Here is a 22841-nt window from a genome sequence, read left to right as displayed (position 1 = left end):
TCTACATCCCCTGTAGGCATACACAGACATTGGGTTTCAGAGCCAGCTGTGTTCTGTGCTAAGCAGCAGCAAACAGCTTCTCCCTGGGATGAAGAGCAGACCCCAATAACTTAGTTCTGGCTATGATTTCCAAATGATTCTTGACCTGGGAACTCCTTCTTTTGTTATGCTGCTAATCCCCTGTCCTAACTGGGGAGCAGTCTTTGGAAAGAAATGCAGTTTGGGTGTGAATTATTAGAACCTTGAACATTTTGCTTGTTTGTGAGGAACAAGCAGCTCTTCTTTCCTTCCCAAAACACTTCCCAAGCTCATATTCTGTATAGCTCCATTATAGTCAAAACTGTGGTCAGAATAGCATTTCCCATGACTGCTGCCTATGCAGAACACAAATTTTGCTGCTTTCAGTTTAGGACTGAAGTGCTGCAACTACTGACGATAGCGCTGAGTCCGGGCTCCCTTCCTCATCTCATTTCCTGCTCCACGTGGTCAGTAACTTTCACTCCTGGCAACCGTGCACCAGAATGGTAGAGCACAGGGGAGCTAATATCCAGGTGAAAGAATTGTGGCAAGTCATGAAGTTGATTTCGCTGCATATGAAGTTATAGAGTGAATGAGCAGTGTGTTCAACACTGGATGTGCTGTGGACGTGAAAAAAAGAGGAGAGGCTGGGGGAATAAGATGTGGCGTGTTAGCTACCATCACCAGCTGCAAGAAGGGTTGTGTGAGCACAAGGCATGTTAGGCTGCTTTAACTTAAACCTAATGAAACTGGGAAAACAGCTGAGGACTGGAAGGATGTTTGAAGGATATGGCTGGAGTCGGGGAGTACAAAATTACTGCCATGCTGGCTCTTCTGTGCCTGAGGCTCATCCTTACATTAGCAGTTCTCCAGGAGACACCTGCGTTCTGCTTGCAGACCTGGGCTGCTGGCACCTCCATCGAGGTGTCATTTTGTTTTGCATTCATCTGTGTCCTTGGTTTTATCCAGGACTGAGCATTGTCACTTGAAGGCAGAGGGAGAGCAAGCTCTCCATTCTCTAGAAAGCTGAGTCCAGGATGTAGATGTCTCCATGTTGTCCTGCTTTCTTCTCATCCACGTGCACTGCTTCTCTCCCTGGATCTTGTTGGCTTTGGGGCTCCCACTTTTCAAGTGGTTTTTCTGCCTATTTAGGTGACCCCTTTGCTGCTTTTGCTCCCTGTCAAGCACATAGTGAGATAAGTGATTGCTACAAATGTCAACATGAGTCCAAAGGCAGAGCTGGGAAGGTGGCTGGGTGCTAGATCTGCTGTAACACACACAAAAGGCATTGCACAGAGGCCTCCTGCAGCAGCACAGACATTCTGGATTCTAACACAAAGCCTGTCCACTGGGCTGTAATGTTGTGTAGCATGTATTACAGCGTGCTGTTAAGAAAACCGTAGTTGCCAAATGTTTCTGTTTTTATATAAAGCTATTCCAGCAAGGCTGTTATCTGATTTTTCTCTGGTACTGAGAAGAGTGGTTGAATCAGACGAGAGACCTTGTGGGTGGAATACATTATGTCCAAAAATCAATCATAAGGTGAGGCAGGAATAGGACTGAGTTTATTTACAGACCGTTGACTTTTATAGTTAGCATCATTTATTAGAGAAGATGAAGAAGATGAAGAAGAAAATTAAGCAGAGGGCAGGGAAATGTTTCTTTGTGATATTTTTGTGCTTGGCAATGAAAAGAGATGTGTGTACGAGCTGACAATTTATCTTCTGCCCTGAAGAGAAATGACTTGTTCTCAAATGGGCATGAAATGAAATAGTGCAGAACACGATAGGAACTTTTCTGAGTAAATGGGTCAATTTCCTGTCATTCTCTCGATAATTGTATGTAGAGCACACTACGCTCCAAACACTGGCAAATGTGATTTTTTTTTTTTCCCCTCCTGTTATTTTACTCTTCTTGTAAATGGGTGGAAAACATATTCCAGTGCTGGCACTATTATAATCAGCTTTTGCCGGTGGCTAATAGCAGTCCATTTTCGGTGAATGCTTATTACCTCCAAGCAGTCCAAGACACTACATAATAACCCAGCACTGTGTAGATTGGTACCGCTAGGAACAAGATGTAGTTATAGGGGCTCTATTGCAAATGCCCCATCACAGCAGGAAATTCACTCATCCCTTTATCTTTTCTTTCCTAATTGCAAAATGAGCCCTAGTTCTGTGGCTGGGGAAGGAACCTGGTTTGCTTTCTGAAGCTTTTTTGATACGGTTGGGGGCTTTCTACCTTGCTATCTGCTAGCAGATTCCTGCAGTTTCCTTTGCTGACAGGAGGCATAGTTGCTACACAGGGGACACAGATTCAAGTCAGATTCATGGAGGACTGAGATGATTTTACTTTGACTGTTATTAATTAAGAATAACAAAAGTGCTGTAACAGGTGTTCAAGGGGTGATGATTAGGGCCCCTCTGGCAAATTGTGCAAATCACATTGGTACAGGTTAATACATCAACAGAGCCTTATGAGTGCTGTTGAACTTTGATGTGAGGAAGCCTGTAGGAAAAGAGGGAGAATGTTTTATAGGGTTGGCCCTCAGGGCCAGGATTCTGGCTGTGGGAATAGCTGGATAAATCCCAAACATTTGATTTCAATAACTTTTTCCAACCTCCTTACTCCAAGCTAAACAAAATCTTGACTTATCTAGCCCATCTCTTCGTGCATAGCATTATGCTCCTATTTGAAGGTTGTAGAAAGGATAAACAAAATCCCAGTCTGATGAGGACTGCAGATACCTGAGCTGTGTCTGCATCACTTGATGGGGCCAGTGTTGATGAACGTGGGGGTTAAAGCCTCTCACTCCTTTCCAGTCACTTAGGGACACATGCTCAGAATTGTGAGAGAAATGGATTTCAACTAAAGCTGGCCAGAAATGGCTTTTTTCCTTCCCCTCCCCTCTCCCCCCCCAAAAAAAGAGAAAGGAAAAGAAGAAAAACCACATGTTTTGAAGGATGGAATCTTAAAAGCTTGGAAAGAAACCCCTAAGAACAGGTGCTGTTTGCTTTCTCCCTGCTACTGAAAAGATGCTTCTCAGAAGCATGTCAGAATCAAGACATTTCCCATGGAAATCTCCACTTGGGGTAGGAAGTTTGGGACATTTCCGAAGCTGTAGTCAAAATATTTTCACCAGCCCTAACTGCAGCTCCCCCCCTACAGGGTCAGTGTCACCTTTGTTCTGTAATGAGGAGGAGGCTTCACTCCGATACAAGTTGGATCGGATCACAATGAAAATAATAGATTTTTTTATGCTTGTTTGTTTGCTTTTACTGAAAAGGATATTAGTTTCAAGGCTTATAAGCTACCAGATATGTTTCAAACCTGTCCGTTTCTCCTCTATGGTGTAGAAATATGAAAATTTCTAGTAGGCATCTGTAAGATCAAACAGGTCTGTTTGTCTTTTGTATATACTCTTGATGCAAATGAACTGGATGTAAGGATACCCACAGGACAGGTCTTCAATAACTTCTGCCTGCTATCAGGAGAGCAAACCCACTCCATGAATCAGCAGTTGGGAAATATGTTTATGGCTGCTTTGCAGAGTTGGCACTGCTTGACTTTCGTGTAAGGCTCCTGACTCCATGCAAGTCACGAGGAGCTGGAAGTAAATGATCTCTGACCTCCGTCACCAGGGAGATGAGAGAAGTGTGCACTGTTTATTCCACCTGTCTTTGGAAATGTGCAGCCCTGAAGGACTGATTCAGAAATCAGTTCTGCTCAGTAAGTCTGGAGTAACTCAGCTGAGGGGGATAGGATCAGCCCACTGTAAAAGCCACTGGGGGAATTGAGTCAGATTTCGGCTATGCTGCTACTTTGACCAGAGAAGAAGATCTAGTGACTCTTACTTGGAGCAAAATACAAAAAGATCAAGGGCTGAATTAGTCATTTTCCCCATGTTACATAACAATATTTGAGCAAACATTCTTCTCCCTGAACACTGAAATGCATTGCTTGAATAATCACTGAAGACAATGTGGTAATAATATGTTCCTTATGTGTTGGAGGCAGAGCATTGGTTCTGGTTTTACTTTTATAAGTGTATTAAACGACTTATTTTTTTGTTGATGTTTACATGCAGGGAGTTGAGGAGGATTGTTTTGTCTTTTACTGCTGTTATTCCTTTAAGAGAGCACATTTTTTGTCTGTGATGGAGAGATGACTGGGTTTCTACTAAATGGGTCTGATGCCAGTGATGGAATTCATCCCAGATAACTTCATCTGGCTGGAAGACGCACAATTGGTCTAACATGTTCAACTCTTAGGATTGAAGGTAGAGACTTTCAGGTCTGGTACTTTAGGTACTTTAACCAGCCCTACCTACGACCTTCTTGCAATCACCCGAGTGTTGGTGTCACCTTTGCTTGGTGCATTTAAGGCAAGTCCCATCTGAGTACCTAGAAAGTAGGCTTTCTTCCACCTATAGCTCCCGAGTGGCCGAGTTGTTTAGTCATGCTCTAATTCACCCTCGTTCAGGGCTGACTCCACCAAAAGGCAGCTCTGACCACTTTCTTTGAAGACACAGCCAGGAAAAGAAAGTGGAGGTGTGGTACGCCCAGAATGTTTTATGAGATATGTGTGGTTAGGAAATTCTCCCTAGAGGTGGCTGACCCGGCCTCTGAAACCTCTTCAACTGGAGGGCAAAACTACCCCAAAATGCCTTTTATTTGAGGTGGGGGGGGTGCTGCAGCTGCTAGGGAGAGGTCTCAGTGCAGCTTTGGCTGTAGCCAATATGCACAAAATATATACCCCAAGGTGGAAAGGCTCCTTGGGAAGACATGGATCAGCAGCATGCCTGGCTCTCATCCCCACCACAGGCTCCCAGCCCGCTCCAGCTCTCTGCCTGCAAAAGCACAGGGCTAACACTGCAAAAAGGGTGGATATGTGTCCGGCACCATGATGGGCACAGCAGTTCTGGAGAGATGCAGTTGCAAAGGCTGCAGTGCTACCTGTGGGGGAAAACAAGGCTAGAAAGCAATGATGAGTATACTTGAGGGAGCTGGTCAAAAGGGATTCTTGCTGTCAGACTTGAAGTTAACTGGGTTCAAAACACTTGGATTGAAAAAATGTCTGTGTTAGCTCCAGACAGAGATGAACCCTGGAATCATGGAAACTTTCTGTTTCGCTGCTGGCTTTGAGAGGACGTTTTGGCTTTCTAAGTTACAACATGACTGATACCTTCTATTTGTATTTTTGAGAATCGTTTTGATGTTGTTGTTTTACTCCTATGACTCAAATCCATTTGAATTTTTCCCTTTGAACCGTGTGTTTGTATACCCTGACTAGCCTACCATTGCATTTGATATTCTGGCATTGAACAGTGGAGGATAGAGAAGTGTTTTTCCACTGCTACCACAGTGTCCTTCAGCTTAGCATTGCAAAGTGCAGCTCTTAGCATAACCCACCACAAAGTTATAGAATCATTTGAGTTGGAAAGGACCATTAAAGGTCATCTCATCCAACTCCCCAGCAATGAACAGGGACACCTACAGCTTCATCAGGTGCTCAGAGCCCCGTCCAGCCTGACCTTGGATATCTCCAAAGATGGGGCACCCCCCATGCTTAGTTGTTCTGTCACTTCCCAGGAGGACCATACACAGGGACTTGAGCCAGTGAGGCTGGCACTGTTGTATAGAAGAATTACAAGGAAAAGTACAAGAGGCAAGGCCTACATTGACATCTCTTATTGGCCTGAAAAAGAGATTCCTTCTCCCCATTAGGGTTTTGCATTTCTTCTGCAGTTAAGTAGGGTCTGTCCTTTAAATAATACAGTGAGAGTAGGGAGGTGGTCTTCACCTACCCACAGACTCTTCCCACTATCATTTAGTTTAGAGTGTTGACCTGAACTGAGGATATTTAGGGCAAGCTCTAAATGAAGAACTGGAAGGCACCTCCAAGTCTTCCCCCTGTTGTTGGAGCCATCTCTTGTTTTATCCTGGGCAAGCACTTCTCCTATGCATAGGTAAATATTTGCTAGGCCAGAGAGAAACAGGCAGAAGAATTGATGCTATGGCGGTAAGATTAAAGTGTTTGCTTGAGAGAGAATGCCAACCCTTGAGGCACACTAAGAACACACAGCAGCTCCAGATCTGCAAATAAGGCACACAAGGGCATGCTGCGTTTATGACTTGCCACCAACCCCAAGTACTCAGCCAGCATTGAACCATCAGTGTGTAAATGGTCATGCAAGTGCCTGGTGGTGAAAAATGGAGGCACCTCAGGGACTTCATTGAAAGTCTGCATGTTCCCCCCCCCCGCCATCTGTACCAGCTCCCCAGAGGCTCTGAGCTCAGTCTGCAGCTCAGTCCTTTTGCGCTGCTTTTGCAGCTGGGCAGGCCTTGAGGGGCTAAGGAGCATCTTCATCACTGGGATGCTGCTGCAGTACTAGTACTCAGTGGCAACCCAGCCAACCGTTCTCATGATGCTCTGGAAAGGACTGGAGTCTGCCTTGCTTTCTGAGAATTGTTGCCTCCAGGGCTAAAGAGGGGTAAAAAACTATTTTTGGTTGCTACTTTCAGCTGACCTGGCTCTAATGTGCTTGTGTAAGTGGGTAGCATTTTCCTATCCGTGCTATTTGCTTTAGCATGTCAAACAGCTGATATTTTTGCAAGGCTTCCCTAGCTCCTCCCTCCCTGCCTTTTTTTTCTGCCTCTATAAAATAACGCTGCTATAATCCTTTTTGACTCAGCAGGATCCCTTTCACGCTGGCTAATCCCCATATATAGGCATCAGTTCAAGGAGGTGCACCAAAACGCTGCAATGTTTTCCTTAACATTTTGTTTAACCAGGATGACATTATTCAGACAAATTAATTCCTCCAAGACGTAAACTTGTTCTGACTGAGTGCTGCAGCAGCTTCCCTGAGAGCAACAAACCATGATCTGACATCTTAACAGCTCTCCACATGGTCGGGGGGATCTTGCATAAAACATCTTCAGCTGTGCATATGCACAAGGTGCAGCTGCCCTTTCTGTAAATAGATTTCTTTTCCAGCCAGCTTTGGGTGAAAAATGTCTTTTTTAAGCGTACAGGATCTAAAGCACAAGCTGTTAGGGAAAATATCCTGGCATATGAAAACAGAGGGTGGAGGCTGCCCTGCTCTCTGAAATCCACACCAAAGACTTGAAAAACAGGGGGTCCAACTCTGTCATTCTGAGCTAGGACGTTCCTTTGTGGGATTCACAGAGCCCAGTTGCATATGCAGCCAATATGTGCCACCTGAAGGGAGGGAGGAAAATGTAATGTAACTAGCCATTCATAATGCTGTCAGAAGAAGGAATTCCTTGTGCCTCATGGGCAGAATTGGAGCAGAGGTCCCAGCACGGTTTAGTGTTGCTGCTTCTATCCCATGCAGGATGGATGCAGAGGAGGTAAGCTGCCTCACTGTGAGCACCAGTTCTTTGGAAGGCACGGTCAGGCTGCTGGAGCTGCATTCAAGTGAGGTTTTCTGTCCATATTGATGGAATGTGTCTTCCTGGTGCTCGAGTCATCTCATGTACTCTGTAGTGTCTGCACTCTGGGGAGCAGCTGGGAAATGACTTATCTTCCTTTTGCTCTCTGTTCCACCTAGCCCTGAGCATTATTACAGCCATTCAGGTGCCCATCAGTCCTCCCTCTTGGTGCATCCCTCAGCTCCCAGGGCTGTGGTTGAGCAAGTCTGTGTGCCAACCTTAAGTCTGCCAGTGGTGCTTAGAGCCTCCTGGAGCAGGAGGAAGGAGGTTGAAAGGCTGGTTGACTGAAAATAGGTGAAGCTAAGCTATTTGAATATGATTCTGAGTCCATATCTCATAGCCCATTCTCCTCCTCTGAATTCTGCTGCTGTCTTTTAGAATCTTAGTTTCAAAGATCATCAAGCTCCAATCCCCTGCCGTGGGCTCCACCAGATCAGGTTGCCTAGGGCACCATCCATCCTGGCCTTGAGCACCTCCAGGGATGGGACATCCACAGTTCCTCTGGGCAGCCTGTTCCTTATGTCTTCTGGTTTTTACCTAGTTTGAGTTGCTTCACAGTGCCTCAGTTTCTCCTCTGTGAAAAATGATTTTATGTTAATGATTTACTCACTGAGGTGTGCTTGGAACTACTTTAGAGTGCTTGGCTGATTATGGCCATGATCCTGGGGTGCTGGGAGCTTCTCCTAGCTGGACTTAGCGTTCTACACCTTGCCATCCACTAATCTAGTCAGAGCTGCTTGGGGAAGTATTCTTGTCTCTGGAGTAGTGTATTACTGACAGGCGGCATCTCTGGTCTCTTGGTACTCCGATTTTAAGTACCTTCATGTGGTATCATCACTATTAACTCAAACCGAGTTACAGTTACAGCAAATAAGTGTAATGTCTGAAAGACACTGAATAATTAAAAGGGCTTATAGCACAGCAGCATACAGAAATGGAGTTGCATATGCTTGAAACTCTCTTATACTTAGATTAATTTCAGCAGTTCCCATTCCCTCTGTATCAGCTGTGACAGATGCTTCCCATCTCTCTCCCTGGGGATCTTCCTATCTTTTTCTCTCATTCTAGTTCTGTTTGAGAAAGGTCTGGCCTTGGGAATTTACTTTTCTTTTGTATTGGATAATCAGTCTGCCAGGTGATTTTGAATCTTCTCTTTGTTGCAGAAGTAAGTTTGACCAGTAGCTCTGAAAATGCTGTCACTCAGACATGCTGACCTACAAGTTTATGAAAATAACTGCATAATAAGTGTACGTTTTTTTGCTCCTCGGGGGCTTCTCAGGAGGGAACTCTTTTCCTTCCTGTTGAAGCAATTCTTAAATCTTTAAGCAAAACTTTCCATGCACTGAAGTTTTTATTTCATGTGAGCAGTAGCTACCTCACTTTATACAAACACTGAAATGCCATTAAATTACACAGCTTTTAAATGGCTTCTACTTTGACTTCCCATGACAGTAGCCAGGCAGCCTGGGATAAGTCATCTATCCCCCAGCCATGTTTCTGGGCCCCAAGTGAGTTCTCCTACTAGTGAGCCCTTGTGAAAGAACATGACAAACAGCTTTCTAGTGCTGTGTTGCAGAGATGATAATCATTGAGTGCTGTCAGACTTATCTGTTGGTAACAACAAAGAAGGAGAGGGGAAAAAACCTGCTGATTTAAAAGGAAAAAAAATAGTTGGTTAGTAAGGTGTCAGAATAATGAAATAGAAAAATGCACAGACTGGTGAAAATCTTGGACTCATTTGAGCAAATAATGGTATAATACACCCAACCGTGAAGCCATCCATCCATCCAGGGGCTAAGCCATCACCTGGTACACCAGCTCTATCTACAGGTGGAGATTCATCCTGCAAAGTGCGTGCTTTCCTTAGGAAGGAGTAGAGCTCTCCCTACAGCCACCTAAGGAAGCATTCCTGATATCAACCCTTGTAAAAGGCCTGCTTGAAGAAGGTGGGAAGTTGAAGTGGTGGAAGTTGAATAGTGGTTTTACATCCAAGTTCAGTATTGGGGAGAGTGGAATTCACTATCTAGTCTGCTGTCCTTTCCTTACAAGGATGCGGAAAGCCAGAGAAAGTGAAGAATTCAGACTGTTTAACTTTCCTGAGGGGATGTGATGTATAAGGAGAATAAAGCACTGGTTAATGAAGTTTTTATAGTGGTGAAGGGCAGAAAAGAGGTGGAAACAGTAGCCAAACACTCATAGTAGAAATGAGACCAATAGTTTTAACAGTATGACTAATGACTAGTGGTACAGTAGAGTGGTAAGTGATAAGTCTTCATCTCTTGATGTCTTTAGATTAGCTCTGGATACTGTCATGGAAGTCCTGATGAAGTTCAACAGAACTCACTGAATTTCTGCTGGAGTTGGGGTGATGGTTCTGGGCTGTGAGAAACGTGAGCTGATTTCTGTTGAGAAGCTCAGCTTGCTGGTGTTAAACCTGTAAAGCACTAAAAGTTGTAAGTGAACCAGTTGTCAGGGATTCTGCACAGAAACAATGCTGTGAGGGTGCCAAGAACCTCACAAACTGTCAGTAGAAGAGGTGATGTCTCATTTTGATTTCTTTTAGTCGTCTTCCTGGAACAGAGCAGAGAAGCCTAGGCATGGCTGGAAGATGGGAAGCATTGTATGCTGGCAGGTTCCTTGTGTCCCATGTGTGGTACTAGCTAACACGTTCCTCCTGTTAGATCTCTGCCATGGCAGGGCCAGATGTTAGTAAATCCAGCTGATACCACTGAATAAGAGTGATTTATGGCCACTGGGGATTTGCTTGCCTTTGTTTGAGGAGCCCAAGAGAGACACTTGCAGAGGAGGTACTTGGAGTGGTCAGCCATCTAGCTCAGAAGAGGTAAAGGCTGATGGTTTCAAAAATAAGCTTTTTTTCTGGCCATGTTGTGGTTTGTTTTGTCCATGAGAGACTGCTTTGTTTTTGTTTTTTTCCAAGATGCTGAACGTGCGCCAACTCAAGCTGGAGGCATAAAATGTCTTTAAGACAAGACAGTTCAAATTAACCACCCTAAAATGTAGAACACCCCATCCCTGAGGACGCTTTGCTTTGTGTGACTGTGAGTGATTGGTAGTTAAAAGGGAATTTGTATCCAACATGAATTACTTCACACATTAAGGCCTTGAAAAGATCAGCTCTACACTCAGCTGTAATCCTAGGGATGCCAGACAAACAGTGGAGTTCAAAGTGCATGGAAGCAGGAGAATTAAATTGGAAGGACAGGTCTTTGGTATCCAGGCAGTATTTTCTCAACAGCACATCTCAAAGCGATTTCCAAAGCTTGGTAAGAACAAGGATATGTGGGGTCAGATGAACCCTGGAGTGAGTGCCTGGTTTTCAGTCACGCATTCCAGATCTTAGCTCAAATATTTTTGTGTTGGGTTTCTTTCAGAAAAGTACAGAGAGACCCTGGAGCCAGAAATACTGTATAAAACACGCAGGATAATTAGCAACCTCCTGGAAACATGTGCAACTTTAATAAAATCTAAACTCCAGTTCCTTCCCACAGGTGGAGTCCAGCAGTACTGTAGGCAATATGTACAATTAAGCTATTTTTATCCCTCTTCATCTAAAATGTGAGTGTTAAAACATATGTAGGGAAAGCAAATGGAAAGCATAAACCTGCCTGCGTGCCACGCTCATCTGAGCTCACTGCATTAGCTCTGTGAAAAGCCTGGATCAGTCCTAAGCAGTGTACTGAAGCAAAGATTTTGCTAAGAGGAATGTCTTCACCTACATACTGGGCTTCTTAAAAAAACCCTATGACTTTGCAGCTTGAGAAGATATTGACTTTCCCTGCCAACCACAAAGGGGAATAAATGACTCTGGGAGGGCTCAAGTAATTATACAAAGTGCCTGGATCAACTTTTCCATGGGGATCCTGTAGCTACTGGTCTGATGGCTTAATAATGTGCTTCTGAAATGGCTGCTTTCCATTGCTGTTTCTCTCTGGGGCCAGATTTCCAGCAAGACTCCTTAGCTGCCCTTGCAGAGCTGGCAGGAAGATACTTGCTGGACTCATGTTGCATGTGAAGGAGCCAACATGAAGTTTTCCATAGGAAAGCTTACAGGTAGGGCAGAGTTGGGCTAAGCTGCCCTAACAGCAAACCCGGAAAAAGTGGATGGCTCATAAAGTCTTGGATCCCTTCCTAGCTCTCCCTTCACCACGACTCTGGGCCCTTCTGTCCTTTTCACTCGTCTCTTTGGAAGTTGGTGTGGTAGTGCAGGCAGGGATCTTTTTGCCTGCTAAGGTAGCGTGGTACCAACAACAAAATGTTTATTTCCTTAGGAGATCACCAGTGCTCGTTTGTATTGCTTGTGTTAGCTGGTAACTGGGTTGCTCAGGTGCGTGAGCTACATGTTGCTACCATCCTGTCTTGCATATGGACCTGATCTACAGAACATGGTGAAGAATGGCCCCTTCTGTTGTTCCTAGTAGATCCATTAAACCATCAGTGATGGAAAAATACAGGCCATACCAGTTTTACTTTGCACAAGCTGCTTGGCAAAAGGCAAGGAGCAGATTGGTTTGGGTGTTCAGATATTCTTGCAGGGAAAAAAGCAATTTCTGGCCTTCTGAAAGGAAAGTTGGAAGTAATGTAATTTAGAATGGAAATGAGCAGTTCAGCAGTTAATAAGAAACAACTACTGGTGCAGGTGACTGTGGAAGGTCGCAGGCCTTTAAAAGTACCAGAGCACTTTATTTTCCACTGTTGTGGAAAGAATATCCCCATAACAGAACAGAATGGTTACAGAACAACGTGATCCCAGAATAATATTATTTTTCCCCTATATTCCATAGGCACTGTGATTGTAGCACAAAAGTCCTTATGCTGAGAAGATGCTATCGACTGGAGAATGGGCACGTTATATAATATTTATTATACATTCAGTGTGTTTATATAAACGTGCATTCCTTATGTAACTGTGTCACTAGGAAAACAGTGAGGCTGAACGAGTTGGTTTCTTCTGTTGCCATGTTTTGCTTGTTGATGCTCGAGCACTGTCACAAGACTGGAGTTTGTGTTACTGCTGCCTGTGCCCAAGTGAATCTCTTCTTCTCAAAAGCTCCATTCACCTTTGGGGTTTACTGTGTTTTCTCAACCGTTGTTTCTTTTTTTAATGTAATACTTGGCTGAAAGCCTTTCATGGTGTTGCTTTCACAAACTAAGGAGTAATCTGGTTAGTATCTATTAGGAGCTGACAGTTAGCTGACTGGCACAGTGTTCAGTGGCTGTGCTTTTCAACATTAAATAATACACAGGGCAGCCTCCTCAAGTGATGTAAAAGACCTGGTAAAGAAATGCCAGCTGTCAGCTTGATTTTCAGCCTGCTTTTCTCTGACATAAACCTTACCGACAGCTCAGACCAATGTCCTTCATATTCCAAATTAATCCAGAATTTCTTGTGGTGATGAAAGTAAAAGAAATGACTTTAGAGCGAACATCCTTGACTAACCCTGCTGACACCAGAGAATTACCACCTACTCAGACGTGTCCATCTGCTCTCGATGGCAAATCACGGAGCCCGTTTTTATTTGCATTCCAATGGTTTTGCCATCCAAGGTTTGTGTCCAAGTCTCCATGTTGTCTGTCCAAAATAAGGCAGCTTCTTTTTTCTTTTTTTTTTTTCCATAAGAAACCTTTTTTTTTTTTTTTTTTTTTTTTCCCAGTTAGAGAGTAAAAGAACAGTACCAAGAGGACAGATAAACAAGGTTAGCAATTGTGCTGCAAGAAAGCTTCTGCCCAGCAGTGCTACCCCCGTATCTTGAACAAAAGAGTACCCAAACTCTTTGAGTTACTTTTCACATATCATTCCAGAGGTGACACAGAGGATCTGCTCTGTAGGGAAGGTATCAGTTTCAAGTTTAGAAGGAATTATTCATCGTCCTTTTTCTCCCAATCCTATGTCTAGTTGTCTGTCAGTGATGGGCACAGCAGTTGAGTAATGGCAGAAGTGGACTGGAGTTGCAGAGGAGCTGATGTCTATGTCTCTACATCTTTCTCTGGCTGAGAGCATTTTGTAGGAGGGAAGAAGGAGGGAATGGATGACTGAACATCAGTCTCCTGTTAGAAGCCAGGCAGACTTTCACTTTTCTCTCATCTCATGGCAGACTTCTGTTGGAAGTTCTCTTATGTGTTCCATCCCTTGTCTGGATTCTACTTATATAGTTGTCTCCATTTCCTTTTTTGTATCCCTTCCTCCTCTGTTACTCTTATCTCAGCAGGCAGCTCAGACTTGCGTCTCCACACCAGGAACTGAAGCAAGCATCCAGGTCACCTGAATGAAAAGAATTAGGGATGTCATTACATCTAAAAATAATTCCAGTACCTGCTAGGGAATATATTTGACCCTGGACTTATTCAGCAGCTGTATTTATTTCTAATTAGAGTCTGACTCTAGACAGAAGAATGGGTGTCGCTCCAGGGGATAGGACAGTTCAAACCTCTGAAGAATCCTGGCAAAAATAAAAAATAAAAGGTCCTGGTCCCTTCAGCACATGGGGGAAAGAATGCAGACAATCAGTTCACAGCCCAAAGAGTTTCTTCTTGTTCTTATCCTTGACAGTGTACAATACTAGTTGCCAGTGTTCCCTGCCCAGTGTTCTTCCAGAGTCTTTAAAATATGCATTTCACTGACTGTTTCTTTAGGAATTAACTACTTTTTCTTTCACTTCGGACCTCAGAGGACCTTCTAAAGTTTCAGCCCTTGCCTTCCAGGCACAAGTAAGTCTCCCATTGCCCTACAGGCTCCATCATGTTCTCTCTTTGCACCAGGGATGCATTTGGCAGCTCTTTAAGAAACACATTAGGGATTTGGGAGAATCATATTCTCTCTGTTAGACCAGGTAGCTGCAGCATCCAAGTGCACGGAGAGTTCTGTTGGTTCTTTTTCCAAGCTTTATATTGAATTATGTTATCTATTAAAAGCAGCTATTTTTATGCTGAACTGTTGCCATGACCTGTATTTCACAACTCGCATGTATGCACTGAAAAAAATATCTTGCACTCCAAAAGCATTTCGTTGAAAGTTCTCTGACGTTTTGTGCAAACTCTCGTTACCTTTTGGTTTATTTTTGGTTTGGCTTGGTTTAGGGACTTGTTTACTTGGTAGTTCTAGGTGCTAGCTTTGGTATTCATTATAAGGACATTACTTCTGTCAGAGCATCACAGGTTTTCCAATATCAGATTGAACTCATTGTGTGGATTACATGAGGCAGATAGATGGAAAATAATGAAATGAAACAGTCAGTGGTGAACCCAAGGACAGAGCCAGCCATCCTTACTTCCCACTGCTCTTCTCATGTCACTAGAAAGCATAACTTTGTCACTGAGATAAGAGGAGGAGCACAAGAAGGTTTGCATTCTCTTTGCATAAGTAACTTGAAATGTATATTCAGCTGAAATACTGACCTTTTGGTAGTTATTACAAGCCCCTTAGACCTGCTTTTCTTTATGACTTGAAATAAGCAGGAGAAAATGGATTGTGTGCCTTTCCTTGTAGCTGAAGAAGGTGAGTTATTTTAGAATCATAGAAAGGAATCATAGAATGGCTTGAGTTGGAAAGGACATTAATGATCACTGAGCTCCAATTCCTGCCGTGGGCTGGCTGCCCTCCACCAGGTCAGGCTGCCCAGTTGCCCAACCAGCGTGGCCTTGGGCAGCTCCAGGGATGGGGCAGGAGGAGCTAAGAGAAGGATTTTGCTTTTTTATTTCTTCTTAATTTATGATTCTTAACTACTTTAGAAATATCCAGCCTGTCCAGCAGCACTCCTCGTTTCTCTTGGTTTTGTGTTGTTGGTTGTTTTTTTTTCCCAGGAAATCTCTTCTGGAGAGCAGTGGAGGCATAAAATGCCAGCTTGAAGTAGGCTGTAGTTAAAAGACTGTTAGTGTTCAATCTATACCCCAAAAAAGCTCATCTTTGCTGAATGATGGCTTACTGAGAGAAACAGGTTCAACTAAAATTTGATTTCTATGTTAATCAAAGAGATTGAATTTTCTTGATGATTTTTATGTCACAAATTCAGTCCTTCAGGAAAAGCATGGCAGGCAAGAACTCACTTCTAATGTAAAAATATCAAGAACGAGGAGAGTGAGGGGAACTATAAATAACCACCGAAATGTCACAGAGTCAGTCATTTTTTCCTCTGCAAGTCAGCTTTAGCAGTTAAGGTCAAGATAACATTTCCATGTCAATGGTCAGTTACATCAAAATTCTAAAACAGGAAGATTGAATGGAATTTTGGAGTTTTTTTGTATTCCACCCAGATTTGACCAATTTATAGTCTCTTCAGTCTGCCAGCTATGAGTTCCAGTGTTATTTTGGTTAAGCTCTTTGCCAGAGTGGCAAGCTTGGATTGGAGAGTCCAGTTTATTAAAGGCTATGAAATTAAATTCTCTCTCTCTTAAAAGAAAAAAGAAGAAGAAAAGAGCCCACTTCTTGCTGATAGCAACCTCTTTTATTTCCTTTGGTGCAGTTCAGTTTGTCTTGGATTTTGGCCTAACTATTTCCTACACCATTTTTGTTTTGTTTTGTTTTCACAAAGTTCTAATCAGTTTAAACTGCGAGTGGTTTGAAATGCCTCTCTAACAGCTTCCTCAGCGCTGCTAATTAAGCTTTAAATCTCTGTGTTGTCCGCAATTGTATCTAAACAAGGAGCAGAGTGTATCTGCTCACTGTTTGCCACATCTCCCAGCTGCATGCAATTCTGCTGCCTGCACAGAAAGCAATCACAATGGCACAGATCCTTCAATCCTTATTTAGGCAGAACTCCCAGGGTGGCATACAAGGTCATGCACATCATGTTGTGAGGGAATAGATGGATTTGGTGGTGAGAACATGTAAGGCAAGCAGCGTAACATCTGTAGTGCAAAGTCTGTAAGTGCTTGGGCGTAGGGAACAGCTTTGCTTTATACCCTGGAGCACTTCATACAATGGAGTCCTGTGTTGCGATTATGGCTTCTAGGTGCTGTCACCTGACATGTTGTTAATAATAGGTAAAAGTGCAGGCTGTCGAAATGTGCAGTGTGTTTTTCCTGTCTCTGAGGAGCGGAGCTAATAGAGTAGCACCATTTTTTACAGTAGAGTGAACCTTGGTAGCTTCAGAAAGAACTCCAATGGATTCTCAGACTAGCAGCAGTCTTTGAAATAGGCAAAGCCTATTAGCCGTCCTAATCCCCCAAGGCATTGCTGCTGCTGCTGCAAGGTCCAGGGATTTTGGTGGCAGCTCTGTGCCAGTTCTCCTGAGCTGCTGAGTCTTCGAACAAACTGTTTACCTTTGGCTTTCTGGGAGGAATTGTGAGGCATTTCTTTCAAATTAGAATTCTTTGAAAATCAGCGTCTTTCTCCTGGCACTGTGTTATGCAGCAGGTTGTAACAAGGGCCAGAGGTCTGGTTGTGAGCTCGGGATCTCCTTGGGCTGAAGAAATGTGAGGAGGTAACAGCTTTATCAGCCTTATCCCTGCCAAGGAGGCTCACCTTCAGTTGTCTCACTGTTCACCTCTCTAGGACCCCAGAAGCCCACTCCAGGACACTGGTTGGTATATGCTGAACCTGGTGTAACATGAACACCTTCACGTGGTCATACTTAACAAGATGTTCTGCTTTGGTTCTATGAAGAATGTGCACGTCTTCTTTTTCTATGCCTGGATGTGAGAAGGTTTGGAAACATGGTTTCACTAGATAGAAAATGACCAAAGGGGCAAGAGCTGATCACCAAGATATGTAACAAAATCCTTGTTGTTAAGGTTGCTTTCAAGTGCATGGAAGCATCTTGCCTCTGACAGTTACTTGGTGGAAAAGGCAGTAGGAAAATTGGGCATTTTATCTTTCAGCCCACTAGAGTAGGAGTTCCTAATTTGTTTACAAATGCTGCCATTTTAAAGTGACAAAGATCTCAATGTTGTCAAGGCAAGGAATGTGCAGAAGATGTGTAGCTTTGAGCACCAGAAAGTAGTTAAGTAATTTCTAACACGAAGCTCATAGTGGATTTTTAGCTGGAAGGAGTCCGTGTGACTGTGGCTGGACGCTGAGCCTAATGCAGAGCAGATCAGTTAAGCCTGGTGTTCCTTCATCAGTCTCAATCTGTTGGTATTGGAGATGGCCATGGGATTTCTGTAAAACAATGTTGAGCAACAGAGAGATCAGCCTGTCCCTGGCTGTGCTGTTTCAGATCTATCCTACCCCAGTAAGCATGGCCAGTCTGTGAGCCCACTGCATCCAGCAGCTGCCTTTCTAGGTCTCCTCTCCATCCTTGGGTATGCTCAGATGATGGCAAAGCCATTCCTCAACCTATGTTTGGTAAGACAGCGTTCTTAAAGAGCAAATGAAGCTCCTTCTTCCACCAATTGTAGAGTGTGTTTTAACATCTGCTAATCATTTGTGGAGCTCGTCTTAAACCCTGCTCCATTTTCATCATGGCCTTCGTGTTATTACACGTTTGTGGAGCTGATTGCCTCTTGTTGTCATTTTTCCTACTAATGCAAGCCACAAAAACACATCTAGTGTTTCTCTAATAGTTGCAGGGCAAGGAGAAGGGACTCCTTCACCCTGTATGCAGAGAGAACTCTGTGCCAGATTCACCTCCAACTTCTCTGTGTCCAAAAACACAGAGCTGAATTGGGTTGATCCTGACAAGAAACGCAGATTCCAGCAGAGGGGGAAGCGTGCCAGCCGTGGTATTGCTACTGTGCTGGGAAAGCCACTGAAAACTGAGCCGAATGGAAGAACTATTTGAAAGCCACTGAAAACAGCAGCCTGCAGGGCCTGAGTCTACACTGTGTAGTTGTTGGTAGCTGTGTGCTCGGCTCAGACCCACATCATACTGGTAGCGTTGCAAGGTTGCCAATGTAATTTATTCCAGCATCTTCCCTCTCCTCTCCTAGCAAAACAAACTATACCACCTAAAGAGCACCCTCACTGCTCACCACTGTGGCTGAATTAGGGGCTTTTTCCAGGGTATTTCTGACTGATGGGTCGTGTTTCTTCCCCCCTACACACAAACACACACTGATACAATTCTGGGCAATGTGGCCCAAATGTCAGAGATTCAGCCAAGATGCTTTCCAGGGCTTCTGCCTGCAGAACCTACAGCTCTGAGAGCTGGGGGAGGTAAGGAGAGCTCAGGTACTGCTCATCATGGATCCAGCTGGTAAGGTAAGGAGAAAAGTTAACCCCCCCATTCACACAGGTATTCTTAAATGGAGAGGAGGGAACTTCATGCCAGCCATTAGTAAATTAGTTAATTTATACCGAAGATCTACCCATTTGTGGAGAAAGATGGGCAGACAATCACTGGGGATGGCTGAGGCCTTTGGGAAGGGAAATGGGGTCTTGGTCTTGAATGTTTCTTTTCTAGGAAAAAAAAGGAAGAAAAAAAGAAGGTCTTGATAATGTTGAAATTACATCTTGACCCTTAACCCCTCCACCAATATCTGCTTTATATTTTAACTTATAATCGAGCTGTATAGTTTCAGACCCAAAACCTAAATGAAACCATTTGAAGTGCAGTGTTTCAACTGACCTGATCTAATTTGGGGTTTATACGTTCACCAGACGTTTTGAGATTAAAGTGTTCTGTCTTCACTTAACTGTCTTCATTTAAGCATGGAAATGTTTTCAAGCCTCAAAATTCATCCCACGGTGGGGAAAATGTCTCCCGCTCCTCTCTCCTCACAGTTGGAGGAAATGAAGGATGGAGTCACAAGATTTAAAGCAATTCACTTACCACACTTTACTAAGTTACAGTTCAACTACAGCAGTTGACCGTGTGCCTGTTTTTAGTTCAACAGTCACTTTTTGGTTCCCACAGCCAATACCATCTCCTCTGTGCAGTCCCTCCAAAAACGTTTCTTCTGCAGTGCACACAAAGCAAATTCATGTCTCTGTGCATGAGTTGCCAATATAATTTATTCCAGCAACTTACCTCCTTTTTCCCGGCAAAACAGGCTAACCCATCCTCATGTCCTTGTGTGTGAGCTCTGCTCTGTCTGCTGCTCACAGTGCAGGAGAGGTTGTGCTCATTAGCCCTCCAGATGAATTGCCAGTACATCAGAAGCAATGAGTAATCTCTGTGGTTTTTCTTCTGTATTCACTGCTAGGTCATTGTGGGAGGGTCTTTCTGCTGCACCATATTGTGAGTTACTTTTGTCACCCAAAATTTGGTCCTGGAGGTTATTACCTAAAAGGATTAGGAAAGCAGGATGCTCTGCACGCTGCCTGCCTGTCACCACAGCTCAGTTCCCAAAGCTGTTTGCCAGCTCTCCATCTGGGATGTTAAGTTTTCAGGAGGGGATTCAACCGCTTCCCACTTTCAGTCTCTGATGGCTCTTGCACCCCAGAAGTGTTTCCCAGCAGCCTGAAATCTCACTTTGTTTCCCACGTTTAAACCCACCATCTGCAGAGTAACTCCCTTTGGTGTCTGCAGTTTCTGAGGGGCCAAGTGTTGCTATAGGGAGACTCTTCAACAGTTTCCTCACCACTTAATGTCAAATACGTGTTCGGTCTTTGTTGTCGCTAGGGCTGCATTTGTTTAAGTCTGCAAGTTTTTACCCACAAGCTGCTTGTGGACATCCTGCTCATTTCAGTTGCTCTTTTTCTTTGTTTTAGTGTATCTTTGCTTGGGTTGATTTCTCTTTACAGATACATTAGTGTACATTCAGGTTGGATATTAGGAAAAATTTATTCACAGGAAGAGCTGTGGTGCACTGGCACAGGCTGCCCAGGGAGGTGGGAGAGTCACTGTCCCTGGAGGTGTTCAGGAACCCTGGAGGTGTGGCATTGACGGATGTGGTCAGGGGGATGGGATTGGACTTGGTGATCTTAGAGGTTTCTTTTGCTTGTTATGATTCCATGTTTCATTATTCACCCCAGGAGAGATACTTCTTTGCTGTGGATGAGCAGTTGTGTTCACAAGAAGCTTAGACCCAGACTCTTCAATGTGGGACCAGCTTCTCACTGAGAAATGCATTATGTCAGTTGTTCTTTTTTGGCCTCCAGAAATTAGATTTGGAGACACAAGTGTCTCAATAAGGAAGGCTACTACCTGCCTCTTAGCCAAAACATTGGGAAAGTGGTGGTAAACTTCCCCCTCAGCCCATCCTGGGCTTGTGGGCTGTACTCTTATGACATGAATTGACTACAGTGCCTATGTCTGGTGTTCCATAGCTGGTTCTTATCTTTCTTCTCTTTGCCGTACTCTGCTGTTCTTTGTAAGCTCATCAGATGCACCCTACGGCTGACAGTGGCAGCTCAGGAGAAAAGGTAAAAATCAATGCCATTGTTTTATTTTTCTTCATCTTTTTTTGGCTTTGTGAAGGTCTGAAAGTTGCAAGAGGTGTTAGGAGAGTTAGCTAAACAGTGAAAGGGAGCAAAATCGAGAAGCCAAACCTAAAATCCTAGAGTGATGCCGTTCTCATAATGTGCAGAAATACCCTTGTGCAGGTTGTTAGCTGCTGGGGCCGCATTTAGGCATGTGGGATAACCTGATTACAGAATCAAAGAAAACCCTGTTAGCTCCGCAGGCCAAATCCTGCCTTACAGCAACCTGATGTCAAATGGGTGTGAGTCAAGGAAGCTTTCCCTTTGGCATCGTGTGGTAACACCTTGAAGAGAAGAGTTTGAGCCAGGGATCTAGCAGGGAACGAGGCTTAAGCAAATACACTCCCAGACAGGGAGTGAACTGGAGTCTGAATCTAATGACTTTGTTTTTCCTCACTGGTACAGACTTGGAAGGATGAAAAGAATTAATTTCTCAGGTCTGATTTTTGGATTGTGCAGAAGGTTTAATCAAGAGTTGGTTAATTTAAAATGCTTGTCATGCTGTGAAAATGTCAAACGGTGCAACTGAGCTGTGATTTGGGAGCAGAAGACTTGTGTTTTCTGAAGGCATAATCCAGAAACATGATTGCCTGCTGTTATGGTCACTGCAGAACTCCCACCGAAGCCAGGATCACACAAGATGTCAGACAAGATGGTTGGGATGATCTGTTGCAGCTTGAACTCTGTCTCTCTGAGTTGTGCTAGTAGGAGCTGCACTAGATCTATAGTGAGAGCATTTCCAGGCCCTGCTGCTCGGGGATGGATTGCAGCTGCTGGTTTCTGCTCTGCTCACAGTACCAGACTGATTGTGCTCAGCTTTGCTGTCAGCAGAGCAGATCTCCATATGCAAGTAAGCTGTGAAATTCCTGGTTATGTTGTGGGTGCTTAGTGTTTATCGGAATCCAGAAGACTATTAGGAAAGTTCATGGGAGGAACATCCACTCGAGGCTATTAAACAGAGAGGTCGAGCTGTGGCTCAGGAAGCCCTAAGCCAGAAATTGCTGGAGGCTGGGAGCGTGTCCTGAGGAACTGCTGTGCTTTGTTTGTCCTGTTCTCATTTGCCCTTGGCCTCTGTTGTTGACAGCTCTTGGAAACAAAGCAAGCAATGACTTGGTGAGGTAAATGCTCAGTACCCGCAAGTTGTCGTAGATGGTGCCTTATGAGTGATGCAGTCTTCCATAGGCATCTGCAGGTATGCAGCATTCCTTCCGTGGTGGTACAGATAAAGCAGCAGGGATATGACTGAGATGATGTGATCTGCTTATGCAAAGCAAAATGGTGTATTTGCCAGGTTATTCCTCCAAGTGGAAAATTATTGACCTTGCTTTTTCTGGCATACCAGCTACTGTTACAGTGATGATGATGGTGACAGCAACCAGACAGAAAGGCCAGCAATAATTCTTTCCTGCCCATTATTACAAAGCATAAAGCAGAATCCAGGCTGAAACCAGTGCTAGTCTGGCTGCGTTCTCTTCACAAATGCGATAGGCAGTTCTCATATGAGTTTCAATTCAAGACTTTTCATATCAAGCTTTCCAGAACCAATCTTTTTGATCTTCTGATATGAACCTGTGTGTATACGTTTGTATCTTACCAGTGATTTGCAGCCCAGAGATAACATCCAATAAGTATGTGTGAGTGTAGAAGTAACCTTTCTGAGCTCCTGGGTGATTCATCCCCTGACAGTACGTTTTGGCTGTACATGTAAGAACTGGATATTGCCCCTGAGAATATTGGCTCAAAAAAGCAATAACAGTGTGGTCAGTCAAAGTACTATTTTCCCTGGGAATTTTGTTGCATGAGGAAAAAGAACTTCAGCCTTCCTTTGTTTGTCAACATGATCTGCCTTTCAGCAGCTTTTTCTGTTTCTGTCCTATTAAATGTGTTCTTTGTTTCCTGTCCTCATATATGTGTATCTCAATCATAATCAGTATTATAACCATGGGTATTCTGCCTTATCCAAGATTCAAACATTAGCTGATAACTTTTGATATCTCCAGGTGCATCAAGCAAGGATAGTGGGTGAAATTCATTCTCCTAAGCTCCAT

General features: G+C 43.9%; 1 protein-coding gene across 15 annotated transcripts in view; it reads left to right on the top strand.

Annotated features, from left to right (window-relative positions):
• LPP (LIM domain containing preferred translocation partner in lipoma) overlaps nt 1–22841 on the top strand; it is a 306103-nt gene that overhangs the window by 263678 nt on the left and 19584 nt on the right. The window lies entirely within an intron of this gene.

Source organism: Coturnix japonica, chromosome 9 (genome assembly GCF_001577835.2).
Source record: "Coturnix japonica isolate 7356 chromosome 9, Coturnix japonica 2.1, whole genome shotgun sequence".
Taxonomy (NCBI): domain Eukaryota; kingdom Metazoa; phylum Chordata; class Aves; order Galliformes; family Phasianidae; genus Coturnix; species Coturnix japonica.
Note: the sequence above shows the minus strand (reverse complement) of the source record. Positions and strands in the feature narration are given on the sequence as shown.